The sequence below is a fragment of the Chiloscyllium plagiosum genome, unplaced genomic scaffold (genome assembly GCF_037043375.1).
Source record: "Chiloscyllium plagiosum isolate Xiang-an unplaced genomic scaffold, Cpla_swu_hap1 HiC_scaffold_27, whole genome shotgun sequence".
Lineage (NCBI taxonomy): Eukaryota > Metazoa > Chordata > Chondrichthyes > Orectolobiformes > Hemiscylliidae > Chiloscyllium > Chiloscyllium plagiosum.
The window spans coordinates 3,209,438-3,223,716 of NW_028270165.1; positions in this window are offsets into that span (position 1 = coordinate 3,209,438).

The following is a 14,279-nucleotide window of genomic DNA, read 5'->3' on the forward strand; positions in this document are numbered from 1 at the left end:
CAGTGCGCTGACTGTGAAAAGTGCTTCACACCATTTACTCAGCTTGGGGGAATCAAAATCTCACCCCTCACGGTGGGGATAGACTATGTCCCCGTTCTGATTGAAATTTCAAACCCAGACCAACACAAGGAAAGCTCTCCCAATGGGGAAACTGTGGAAATGTGGGGACTGAGGGAAAGGATTCCCTTCCCCATCCCTGCTGGAAACCCACAGACGTATTCACAGCGGGGAGAGGCCATTCGCCTGCTCGGTGTGCAGGAAGGGCTTCAGTCGGATCAGCCATCTGGAGACGCACGAGAGGGTCCACAAGTGAGAGAAGCCATTCACGTGCCCCATGTACAGGAGGGGGTTCACTCAGTCAGCTGCACTGCTGACCCACCTGTGGGTCCACACCGGAGAGAGGCCGTTCACCTGCTGTCAGTGCCGGAAGGGCTTCATTTGCTCCTCCCACCTGGGGAGGCACCAGCGCGTTCACGTGCCATCGCAGGGGGATGGAAGGAGCGATGGCCAAGCGCCGCTAATAACCCAGCTCTGGGGACTCTCAGGTCCGAATCCCGTCGCGGCAGATGGCAGAATTGGGATTCGGTAAGTAATCTGAACTTCAGAATCTCAGGATGAAACCATTTTCAGAGGGCAAAAACCCATCTGATTCTCTCATGTCCTTTTCAGTGATGGAAACTGCTGTTGCGGGAAAGGATTCACTCAGTCGTCCCAGCTGTATGCTTTACCCGGCTGTACGAAGGATCCAGTTACAAAGGGACAACTCAACTGACCAAAAATAAAGAAAGTGTGGTGGGGGGAGTGGGGGTGAGTGTGTGCACTTTGAGCTTGAGGTGCTTTTCTTTTTTTAAAGAAAAGCTACTTTTTATACGCCTTGTGATGTGGTGATCTGAAGCTGTAACAAAGTTGGGTCGCAGTAAAGGTTACCTGAACTTACCGCCAGGCTTAAACTCTCATTGAAAGCTGTGAGATCCAACAGCTTCTCATTTCTTTCAGCCACCAGCACCGAGTTTCCAATGTCGTGTCTCAGAAGGAGCAGTGAATGAGTAGCTAGTATTGTTCGAAATTGTAAATTTTTCAGGACTGCAGGTTTATTGTTTCATTGGCATTGCAAAGTTTACTGGCAACAGTGGGAGGTGTGGGCTGTATTCACTGGAAACAAAGTTTTAAAATGACACAAACACCAGGGTATAGTCCAACAGGTTTATTTGGAAGCATTAGGTTTTGGAGCGCTGTTCCTTCATCAGGTAGCTGTTGAGTAGGATGGTAAGACACAGAATGTATAGCAAAAGATTATAGTGTCATGCAACATAAATGATATATTGAAGAAACCTGTTAAGTCTTTCATCTTTTAAAATGGGTTGCAGATTTCGGTTCATTAATCTGTAAAGGCCAGAACTTCTTTTTAGTCATATTCTCCAGGTAACTTAATGTTTTATAAAGGGAGGTGACACCTCAGGTCAGACAACGCATGAGAGCTGTGAGGTTAGAGTCTTTCTGTATCCCAGTCTTGAGTCAGACTGGTTCTATTTCAAAATATATAATCCTGCAAATGCAATTCACCCCAAAGACTTCTATGTGCGAGTGCATGCATGAGACAGAGCGTCTGTGTGCATGTGTGTGCATGCTGGGTAAAGTGTGCGTGTGATGGAGTATAATTGTGTGAGAAGGTGTGTGCATGGATGTGAGTGTGAGGGGTGTATCAATGTGTGTCTGAGAGAGAGCCTGTCTATCAGAGAGGGTATGCACGACCGTGTGAGTACTTGAGTGTGTGTGTGTGTGTGTGTGTGTGTGAGTGAGTGAGTGAGATAGAGAGAGAGAGAGAGAGAGAGAGAGAGAGAGTTTGTGTGTGTATTGTGTAGCTGGGTCTCCTGCAGTGAGACATGAATCCAAGGTCTCAGCTGAGGTCATTCTCGTGTGTTCCAAATTTGTTATCAGCCTCTGCTCGGCCACTAGAAACGATTAAGCAGTTAAGCAGTTTCACAACACACACTGGAGAGGGCAAGGTGAAGGGCTTATGTCTGAAACGTTGATTCTCCTGCTCCTTGGATGCTGCCTGACCTGCTGTGCTTTTTCAACACCACACTCTCGACTCTGATCTCCAGCATCTGCAGTTCTCACTTTCTCCTCATGGGCGAGGTGGGACTTGTCTTTTATTCACTCATTCACTCCTACAGCCTGTCCTTGGTTGTGGCCTAACTGTGCATATATCAATGCAAGTTTCAGAAAGGTTTCTAAGCTTGTTGTTTTTTTAAAAAAGAACATTCTTCCAGACTTTAACAACGTTTCTGAATATACGATTTTAGCTATTCTCAATTTTAAAAATCAGTCATTTCTCGCACACCCTGTTTCCCAGGTAGAATCGTCACCACCCATTCTCTCTCTCTCCTTAAAAGGGCTTGATACAGCGATCAAAGAGGGCTGCGGCACCAGAAACGAGGGGGAGGGGCGCTGGTGGGGTGGAGAAGGGAGAGAAATGGAGAGGGGGACAGAAGTTGGGGGGTAGAGAAGGACTGGTGTTCAGAGGGTTATGGGGAGAGAATGGGGGTGCAGTGTGAGGAGGGAGAATGGGCAGGGGGCAATGGGTGGGGAGAAAATGGACGGGGGGGGGGTCAGTGTGTGAAGAGAGAGACAGCACAATCCTACCTTCCCCAGAACTGGTATCAGTGTCCCACGAACGAACCCACTCCTCCCACAGCAGACTTGGGGCAATCATTTCTCAATATACGCGTGGCTAAGGCAGTGGAATCATATCATCCCTACAGGCCATTCACACCGACCTTCCCAGCAGCATCCCATGCAGACCCACTCGATTATGCTGCAGCTCTGCAATTCCACATAGTTATTTCCTGACGAAGGGTTTTGCCGGAAACGTCGATTCTCCTACTCCTCGCACGCTGCCTGACCTGCTGTGCTTTTCCAGCACACACTCTCGACCCTAATCTCCAGCATCTGCAGTCGTCACTTTCGCCCTGTTGGGGGTGAATGTTCTTTGCCGAGTCTTTTGAATCTCTTCAAATCTTTCCTCCTCACCCTAAACGTGTACCCTCTAGTTTTGGAATACCTCTACCCTGGGGTAAAGGCAGGAACGTTGAGCAGCCAGACAAAATGCAAAAGGAATAAAACGTCGAGGCACAGGGGAAAAAAACATTTCGGCAAAAAAAAATGGCGTTGGCATTTTTCTCTCGTATTCGCATTTGGAGACTTAAAATTTGTCACGATCTGGAGGTGCCGGTGTTGGACTGGGGTGTACAAAGTTAAAAATCACACAACACCAGGTTACAGTCCAATCGGCTTGTTTAGAAACACTTAGCTTTCGGAGCGTGGCTCCTTCATCAGGCGGTTGTGGAGTGTAAGATCAGAAGATCATAAATTCTGTGTTACCATGTTATATTCCACAACCACCTGATGAAGGACCAGCGCTCCAAAAACCCGTGCTTCCAAATAAGCCTGTTGGACTAGAACCAGGTGTTTTGTGATTTTTAACTCTAAAATTTGTCAGTAACACCAGCATCGTGACAGAGCATACTGAGCATGCTCCGCGGTGTCAGTTAGCACTGCGCATGTCTGCCAGTGTCAGCACTGTATTGCGCATACTCCTGGGTGTCCGCAGAAAAGGCGCACGAGCTCCTTTCCATGGACCAATGGAGAACCTTGGAGGACCCGAAGGAGTCTGGTCCTCCTGCCAATCAGAGTCGGCCGTTGTCGAAATGCGGACGTTGGACCGTGAGCTCTGAAGCCGCTGATCTTTTGTCACTGAATGAAGATTAAACCTCACCCCAGACTATAAATTCCTTCCTCTGTCTAAAATTTGTGAGTATAATAGTGTTTTTGTCAACACGTTTTTCATTTTCTTTTCATTCTGGGGTTCAATTATTGATTTGTAGCAAATGAAAGAGTGAATCGAGGGAGGGGACAGACTCTGGAAAAGTTGATCCAGGTCTGTGTCTCACTTTTCAAACGCAGTGCCACAATGTAAAGGTATAGCCTTTGATGTACGTAAAAAAAAGCAGAAAGGAGGTGCATTGTTTATGTAGTGATATGTTGAGATGTGGCGAAAGTGAGATGCTGGAGATCAGAGTTGAAAAGTGTGGCGCTGGCAAACCACAGCAGGTAAGGCAGCAACTGAGGAGGAGAGGCGACGTTTCGGGCATCAGCTCTTCATCAGGAAAGATGTGTGGATGGACAAAGGGGCCTCAGCGTCCTTCGAAACCAGTTACTGCCAGTTGTCAGACAGGTGCAGCAAGCAATGAGCAAAGCAAGTGATATATTAGCAAGAGGAATTGAGTTCAGAAGTGTGGATGTCTTTCAGCAGTTTGGCCGGTCATTTAATGTATTCAAGGCTGAGTTCATTTGACTTTGATGAACAAAGAAGTGGATGGTTTTGGGGGAAGGCAAGAAAATGGTTTTAAGACCAGTATAGAACAGTTACAGAGTCATACAGCACAGAAACAGACCCTTCAGTCCAACTAGTCCATGCTGACTATATTCACAAACTAAACTAGTCCCACCTGCCAATGTTTGGCCCATATCCTTCTGAAACTTTTCTATTTGTGCACTTATTCAAATTTATTTTAAATGTTGTTACTGTACCTGCATTCACTACTTCCTCTGGACATTCATTTGACACACACTCCACGCCCTTAAACGAAAAATGTGCTCCTCATGTCTTTTTAAAAATTTTCTCCTCTCACCTTAAAAAGATTGCTCCCTATTCTTGAAACAACAGCTGATATTGACCTCATCTATGCCCCCTTTATAAACCTCAATAAGGTCACCTCTCAACCGCCTATGTTCCAGTGAAAAAGTTCCAGCCTATTCACCTAGATGTAAGTCGTTCCATATTCAGTTATGATCTGTTCAATGCTTGTGCAGGCTCGAAAGACCAAATAGCCAACTCCTGCTCCCAATTCTCTCACTGTGGCCAGGACAGCAAGAGACCATAAGACATAGGAGCAGAAATTAGGCCATTCAGCCCATCAGGTCTGTTCATATCATTCAATCGTGGCTGATAGTTTTCTCAACCCCATTCTCCCGTGCTCTCCTTGGAACTCTCCATTCCCATGATACTCAGGAACCTATCTACCTCAGTCTTAAATATCCTCAGTGACCTGGCCTCTACAACCTTCTGTAGAAATGAATTCCATAGATTCACCACTCTTTCACTGAAGAAGTATCTCCTTATCTGCGTTCTAAAACGCCTTCCCTTTACTCGAAGGTTGTGCCCTCGGGTCCTAGTCTCTCCTACCAATGGAAACATCCTCTGAAAGTCTACTCTGTCCAGGCCATTCAGTATTCTGTATGTTTCCATTAGATCCCCCTGAGTGTGGGCCTGTTAATCAGCATGAAACAGACCCTTCAGATTGAGGTACAGCAGGGATTAGGTTCAGCAATGAGAGAATGGAGGGAGAGTATGTGGGACAGAGATTTTCAGCTTCCAGGGAATAAGAGAGGAAAGAGGGTTCAGCATAAATTAGAATTGATTGGATGGGCCAAGGAGTAGCAGATGGGGTTCAATTCAGAGAAATGTGAGATGTTGCATTTTGGTCCAGCAATCCAGGCAGGACTGACACAGTTAAGGGGAGTGTCGCAGAACAAAGAGACCTTGGAGTGCAGGTTCATAGTTCCTTGAAAGTGGAGTCTTACATAGACAGTATAGTGAACAAGGTGTTTGGTATGCTTTCCTTTATTGGCCAGAGCATTTAGTATAGGAGCTGAAAGATCATTTTGCGGCTGTACAGGACATTGCTTAGGCCATTTTTGGAATACTGCATTCAATTCTGGTCTCTCTGATGTAGGAAAGATGTTATGAAACTTTGAGAGGGATCAGAAAATATTTAGAAGGCTGTTGCCAGATTTGGAGGGTTTGAGCTGCAGGAAGGGGCTGAACAGGCCAGGGAGATATTTTCTTTGGAGCATCAGAGGCTGAGTGGTAACCTTTAAAGAAGTTTATAAGGGGAATGGATAGGGTGAATACCCAAGGTCTTTTCTCCATGGTAGGGGAGTCCAGAACGAAAGGGGCAGAAGTTTAAGGTGAGTAGGGAAAGGGACCTGAGGGGCAACATATTTTCAGGCAAGGTGGAACGTGCATGAAATGAACTGCCAGAGGAAGTGGGGAGGCTGATACAATGACAACATTTAAAAGCCACTGGATGGGTACTTGAACAGGAAGGATTTAGAGGGATGAGTCAAATGCTGGCAAATGGGACTAGATTAGTTTGTGATATATAGTTGGCACGGATGAGTTGGGCCAAAGGGTCTGTTTCTGTGCTGCATGACTTTAACCATCTTCAGTGAAAGCAGAAGTGTTGTTGTGAAGACCGGACTTCCAAAGCAGCTTTCAAAAATGTTTTGCCCTTACTCAGAGCTGAAGAAGTTACAATGAAATCTTTCATTTGTGAGACAGAAACTGAGTGAGTACATCTGGGATTTGGTGGAAAGTGGGAATTCATTGCACTGTGGGGATGAAACCCTACCCTATCCAGTCATTTCTGCTGGTAGATGAGACTCGGCCCCAAGATTAGGGGAAGTAGATTTAGGACAGAGATGAGGAGGAACTGCTTTTCCTGGAGAGTAGTGAAACTATGGAAGTCTCTGCCCAAGGAAGCAGAGAAAGCAGCTTCGTTAAGTACATTCAAGACACAATTAGATGGGTTTCTGCATAATTGGGGAATTAAGGATAGTTGGGACACTGCAGGGAGGAGGAGCTGAGTTGATGGATAGATCAGCCATAATCTTAATGCATTGCAGAGCAGGCAGGATGGGCCAAATGGCTGACTCCTGCTTCTATTACAATGAACCTATAACCCTGCATTTCCCATGGCTAACCCAACTAACCTGCACATCCCTGAACACTGTGGGCAATTTAGCCTGGCCAATCCAAATCAAGGCTGGTGAACAATGTCGTGATGTGGAAATGAACATCAGAGAATGATAGAAAGGGACAAGGAGAGTAAATATACCAGCAATCAAAACTAGATTCAGAACATCACAAAAACTGAAACTAAAAACTGAATGTGAGCTGCATTGTAACAGAAGTGAATGAATTGACTGAACACATTGAAGAGAATAATTATGATCTGAGACTCCTTACAGGGACATGGCTTCATGATGGCAAGGACTGGATCCTGAATATCGAGGGGGTAGTCAAATGGGAAGCTCAGTAAAGGGAGAGGGTTGGTGCTGCTCATCAAAGCACTGATCACAGGGTAGTCTACTGTCAGCTTGGATTTCAGGTCCGGATTTCTCTGTCCTCTGTTGATCTCCCTGTTCCCACAGATGTTGGTCTGTTCTCAGCTCTGCTGGATTTCTGCTGAAGCTTTAACGCCCCCTTTTACACGTTCGGGGAAAATAAAACATTTAGTCAATTGAGACCCAATCCATAATCTCCCAGACTGTCAACTAGTCCAAGTAAATCTGAAGTAGGGGTCTCCCAGGATTCTGATAGTGCTCTACCTGAGGAATTCTCGATCACTTACATATAACTATTAGTACCCAGCTATGATTTACAACAATACTTGCACCAACAAAAATAAAGCATCTGTTTTCAAATAGACATGGATATGCAGCATGGAAACAGGGTTTCTCTATTACACACATAGAACCACACTCTCCATGGGGATGAATTTGAATTTACAGCATTACATTTGCAGATACATTCTATTTTGCTCAAAAATTCTAAATTGGAGGAAGGACAAATTTGACGGTGTTAGGCAAGAACTTTCAAAAGCTGATTGTGCGCCAATGTTTGCAGGTAAACGGACGGCTGGAAAATGGGAAGCCTTCAGAACTGTGATAACTAGAGTCCAGAGAAAATATATTCTTGTTAGGGTGAAAGGAAAGGCTGGTAGGTATAGGGAATGCTGGATGAGTGGAGAAATTGAAGATTTGGTTCAGAAAATGAAGGAAGCATATGTCAGGTATAGACAGGACAGATTGAGTGAAGCCTTACAGTATAAAGGGAGTAGGAGTATACTTAAGAGAGAAATCAGGAGGGGAAAACAGGGGACATGAGATAGCGTTGGCAACTAGAGTTAAGGAGAATCCAAAGGATTTTTACAAATACATTAAGGACAAAAGAATAAGTAGGGAGAGAATAGGGCCCCTCAAAGATCAGTAAGGTGGCCTTTATGTGGAACTGCCGGAGGTGGGGGAGATACTAAACGGGTATTTTGCATCAGAGTTTACTGTGGAAAAGGACATGGAAGATAGATGGGAAATAGATGGTGACATCTTGAAAAATGTCCATATTACAGAGGAGCAAGTGCTGGATGCCTTGAAATGAATAAAAGTGTATAAATTCCGAGGACCTGATCAAGTGTAACCTAGAACTCTGTGGGAATCTAGAGAAGTGATTGCTGGGGCTCTTGCTGAGATATTTGTATCATTGATAGTCACAGGTGAGGTGTCGGAAGACTGGAGGTTGATTAACGTTGTGCCACTGTTAAAGAAAGGTGGTAAAGACAAGCCACGGAACTATAGACCAGTGAGCCAGACGTCGGTGTTGTTGGAGGGAATCCAACTGAGGGACAAGATGTACATGTATTGGAAAGGCAAGGACTGATTAGGGATAGTCAACATGGCTTTACGTGTGGGGAAATCATGTCTCACAAACTTGAATGAGTTTTTTTGAAGAACTAACGAAGGGAACTGATGAGGGCAGAGAATACATGTGATCTATATGGACTTCAGTAAGGTGTTCGACAAGGTTCCCCATGGGAGACTGGTGAGCAAGGTTAGATCTCATGGAATACAGGGAGAACTTGCCATTTGGATACAGAACTGGCTCAAAGGTAGAAGGTGGTGGTGGAGGGTTGTTTTTTCAGACAGGAGGCCTGTGACCAGAAGAGTGCCACAAGGATCTGTGCTGGGTCCACTACTTTTCATCATTTATATAAATGATTTGGATGTGAGCATAAGAGGTATAGCTATAAGTTTGCTGATGACACTAAAATTGGAGGTGTAGTGGAAAGCGAAGAAGGTTACCTCAGATTACAATGAGATCTTGATCAGATGGGCCAATTGGCTGAGAAGTGGTAGATGGAGTTTAATTCAGATAAATGTGAGGTGCTGCATTTTGGGAAAGCAAATCTTAGCAGTACTTATACACTTAATGGTAAGGTCCTAGAGAGTGTTGCTAAACAAAGAGGTCTTGGAGTGCAGTTTCATAGCTCCTTGAAAGTGGAGTTGCAGGTAGTGAAGAATTGGATAGTGATTGGATAGTGAAGAAGGCATTTGGTCTGCTTTCCTTTAATAGTCAGAGTATTGAGTACAGGAATTGGGAGGTCATGTTGCGGCTGCACGGGACATTGGTTAGGCTACTGTTGGAATATTATATGCAATTCTGGTCTCCTTCCTATCAGAAAGATGTTGTGAAACTTGAAAAGGTTCAGAAAAGATTTACAAGGATGTTGCTAGGATAGGAGGATTTGAGCTATATAGTGAGGTTGAATAGGCAAGGGCTGTTTTCCCTGGACCGTCAGAGGCTAAGGGGTGATCTTGCAGAGATTTAATTAAATCATGAGGGGCATGGATAGGATAAATGGACAAAGTCTTTCCCCTGGGGTGGGGGAGTCCAGAACTAGAGGGCATAGGTTTAGGGTGAAAGAGACCTCAGAGGCAACTTCTTCACTCAGGGAGTGGTATGTGTATGGAATGAGCTGCCAGAGGAAGTGGTGGAGGCTCGTCTGGATGGGCATGTGAGTAGGAAGAGTTTGGAGGGACATGGGCAAGTTGCTGGCAGGTGGGACTTGATTGGGTTTGGATATCTGGTCGTCATGGATGAGTTGGACTGAAGGGTCTGTTTCCATGCTGTCCATCTATGACTGTATAACTCTAAATGCACAATGTGCTGCCAGTCAATACATGTAATATTTTGTAAATTCCACTTTGCAAATCGAAGCGGGCTGACTCAAGATTGGGATACAGACAGACTCTGACCTCATTCCTTTCATGCATTATCTGAGCTGAGATGTCACCTTTTCTTATAAAACCTTAAGTTATCTCGAGAAGGAGCCTGACAGGAAGTTCTGGGACTTGCATATTATTGATACCTGCAACCCATTCTAAACGATGAAAGACTTAACAATCCAGGTTTGTTCACTATATAATTTCAGTGGCAGGACACTATAATGTTTTTCCATAAATTCTGTGTCTTATGATCTTGTACTCCACAACCAACTGAATAAGACGCAGTACTCCGAAAGCCGGTGCTTCGAAATAACTTGTTGGACTATAACCTGGTATTGTGTTATATGTAACTTTGTCCAGGTTGGGGTGGATTCGCCATGTTAAATGACCCATAGTGTTCTGATTTGGATGGGTTCAGGTGGATTGGCAGTGTTCAGTTACCCATATCGTCGAGGGATGTGCAGATTAGGGTGGATTGGCTGTGCTACTTTACCCATAGTGCCCAGGGATGTGCAGGTGAGCATGGATTGGCCGTGCTAACTTAACCTACACACCCCTGGGCACTATGGGTAAGATGGATTCACTGTGCTAAATTCACTCTTTCATTAAGAGAGTGGTGCGTGTAAGGAATGAGCTGCCAGAGGAAATGGTGGATGCTTGTACAATTATGACATTTGAAAGGTATCTGGATGGAAATATAAAATGGAAGGGTTGAGAGGGATATGGGCCAAATGCTGGCAAATGGGTCTAGATTAATTTAGAATATCTGGTTGGCATCGACGAGTTGGACTGTTTCCATGCTGTATATCTCTGACTCTGGCTTGCCACATCGGTATGTTCAATTTCTCCCTGGTGTTAATGCCTTTGATGTCTCATTTTGCTCTCTCCTTTCCAGGGATGTTAACCACTTCATGTCTGGTTGTTGCTCAAGAACTTGCATTGCAGGTTCACCCTGAACTGACACTATTTTTTCAGCTTCCCATAATCAGACGTGCTCACTCTCAACAGTGGAGTTATCCAAAATTCAGAGAGATGTCAGTCTTGACGTTTTTGCTGTTCTGCCCCTGTAAGATCCTGAATCAGCACCTTCAGGAGAATTAGTTAGAGCGGTGTGAGAACAGAAGGGGAGAGAGAGAGTGGGATGATGCTTTCAATTTTCAGTGTGGAATAACAAAAGAAAAGAATGTTCTACAGAAAGTAGAATTGCTTGTTCTGAATTTCTACCTTGCACTGACAGTCATGACTTTTGTAATCTCTTTTTACAAAGCATTTGATGATCTGAAGATGGAAGTTTCAAAATCAATAGATAAACGGCTGATGCCCGAAACATCAACTTTCCTGCTCCTCGGATGCTGCCAGACCTGTTGTACTTTTCCAGTGCCGCACTGTTCAACTCTGACTCTCCAGCTTCTGCAGTCCTCACTTCGACGTCATTGTCCGACAGTCACTCAATACATCAGGACTGCAACAGTTTTTGACTGTGATTCTGTGATAAGGAGCAAAGCCTTTTGGTTCCTGTTGGAGCACGTCTTCAGCATCAATGGGACTGGATGAGAGACCCTACTGTAGCAGCGCACTGATTGTGGAACCTGAAGCAGTTATATGGCCTGGAAAGAGGAATTCGCGGCAGGGAGGTGCTGTACATGCGTTTGTGTGCAGCTGAAGCTTCGGCCATGGAGAAACCCAATGGATCCCGCCCCGTGCAGAAACCGTGGAAGTGTGGCTCCTGCGGAAAAGGCTTCTGTGTCCCTTCTATCCTGGAGACTCATCAGCGCAGTCATACTGGGGAGAGGCCCTTCAGCTGCCCCGAATGCGGGAAGGCCTTCAGCAATTCCTCTGACCTGGTGAGGTACCAGCGGGTCCACACAGGGGAGAGGCCCTTCAGCTGCCCCGAGTGTGGGAAGGGCTATACCCAAGCCTCCACCCTGCTGGCCCACAGGCAGGGGCACACCGGAGAGAGGCCGTTCTTCTGCACTGAGTGTGGGAATGCCTTCAGCAATTCCTCCATTCTGCTGGCCCACTGGCAGGTGCACATTGGGGAGAGGCAGTTCACCTGCTCTCAGTGTGAGAAGGGCTTTACCCGCACTTCCCATCTGCGGAGGCACCAGCGAGTTCATGTGCCATCGCAGGGGGATTAAAGGAGGGATAGCCAATTGACTTATTGACTGGACTATCAACCCAGTTCCGGGGACTGCCAGGTTTGAATCCTGCCGTGGCAGATGGTGGAATTGGATTTCGGGCAGAAATCTGGAGTTCAGAAACTCATGAAGAAATGATTGTTTGGGGGACATCACCCATCTGATTCACTCACATCCCTTTTTAGGGAAGGAAACTGCTGTTGTAGGGAAGGATTCACTCAGTTGTCCCAGCTGCATCCTTTACCCGGTCTGGCCTACACGTAACTCCAGACCCACAACAGCATGGTTGACTCTTCATTGCCCACCACTGCCACCGGTCATTGAGTGGGTAAACACTTACTTGTTTACAGGGTATGGGTTGAAATTGCTGAGTGAGGCAATACTTCCTACAGTTAAGGCTGTACCAAGGATCCAATTACAAACTGACAACTCGGTGGTAACCATAGTAAAGAAGGTAAGGTGGTGTGGGATGGGGGTGCACGCTTTGACCTTGAGCTATTTAAAAAGCAGCTACTTTTTCTACACCTTTATGCTGGGGGGGATCTGAAGCTGTAACAACGTTGGGTCACAATAAAGGTTACCTGAACTGATCGCCGGGCTCAGTCTCTCATTGAAGGCTTTGAGCTCCAAGAGGTTTTTGGTTTAAAGTTGCTCATTTCATTTCAGCCTCCTGCACTAAGTTTCCAATGTCATGTATCAGCTGGAGCAGTGAATGAGTAGCTAGTATCGTTAGAAGTTGTAAATTTTTCAGAAGTGCAGGTACTGCACCGTTTCATCAGCATTGTATAGTTTACTGGCAGCAGCGGGAGATGTGGGCTGCGTTCACTGGAAACGGTGTGGAGGTGCCGGTGTTGGACTGGAGTAGATAAAGTTAAAAATCACACAACACCAGGTTATAATCCAACAGGTTTACTTGGAAGCACTAGCTTTCAGAGTGCTGCTCCTTCATCGGGTAGCTGTTGGCCGGGGAATAATACACCGATTGTATAGCAAAAGATCACAGTGTCATGTGACTGATAGGATATATTGAACAAACCTAGATTGTTGTTATGTCTTTCATCTTTTAGAATGAGTTGCAGGTTTTGATTCATTAATATGTAAATCCCAGAACATCTTTAAAGTCACGTTCTTGAGATGACTTAATGTTTTATCAAAAAAGTGACATCTCAGCTCAGACAATGCATGAAAGATGTGAGATTCGAGTCTGTCAGTATTCCAATCTTGAATCAGACTGGTTCTATTTCCAAAGTAGGAATTTATAAAATATTGCATGGATTAACTGCCTGCAGATTGTGGGCTTTTTGAGCAAAATTGAAAGTATCTGCAAATATAATTCTGCCAATACAAATTCACTCCATAGAGTTTTGTGTATGTGTGTGTGTGTGTGTATGTATATGTGTGTTTGTGTTTGAGTGCGTGCATAAGAGTGAAGTGTGAGTGTGATGGAGTTTAAGCCTGTGAGTGTGTTGTGGGGTGTATGTGTGTGTGCGCCTATGAGAGAGGTATGAATAAATGTGAGAGGTTGCATTTTGCTAAACAAGGAAGGGCTGGACATAGTGAGTTTTGAGAAGATTTGTAGCTCAGGTTGAGGTTTTGGATGTAGGTTTGCTTGTTGAGCTGCAAGATTCATTTCCAGACGTTTCGTTACCTACTGGGTAACGTCTTCAGTGGGCTTCAAGCGAAGAATTTTCAGCTTTGCTATGTATCGTTAATGGTAGGTCCCTGGGTTGTGTTGTAGAACAGAGACACTTTGGCGGTGGTGGCGGGGGGGGGGGGTGGAGTTAGGGGGTTCAGGTATATAGTTCTTTGAAAGTTGCATCACTGGTAGACAGGTGGTAAAGAAGGCATTTCGCACCATTGCCTTCACTGTCCACCCCATTGAGTACAGAAGTTGGGACATCACATTGAGGATGCACAGGATGTTGGTGAGGCCACTTTCTGGGTACTGCGTACAGTTTTGGTGGCTCTGTGATAGGAAAAATACTATTAGAGAGGGGGTCCGTAAAGATTTACCAGGATGTTGCCAGGACTGGAGGGTTTGAGTTATAAGGAAAGGTTGGGACTGTCTTCATTGGAGTGTAGCGGGTTGAGGGGTGACCTTACTAAGATTTACAAAATCATTAGGAGTGGAGGTACAGTGAATAGCAAAGAGCTCTTCCTTAAGACCATAAGACACAGGAGTGGAAGTAAGGTCATAAGTCCACTCCGCCATTTAATCATGGCTGATGGGCA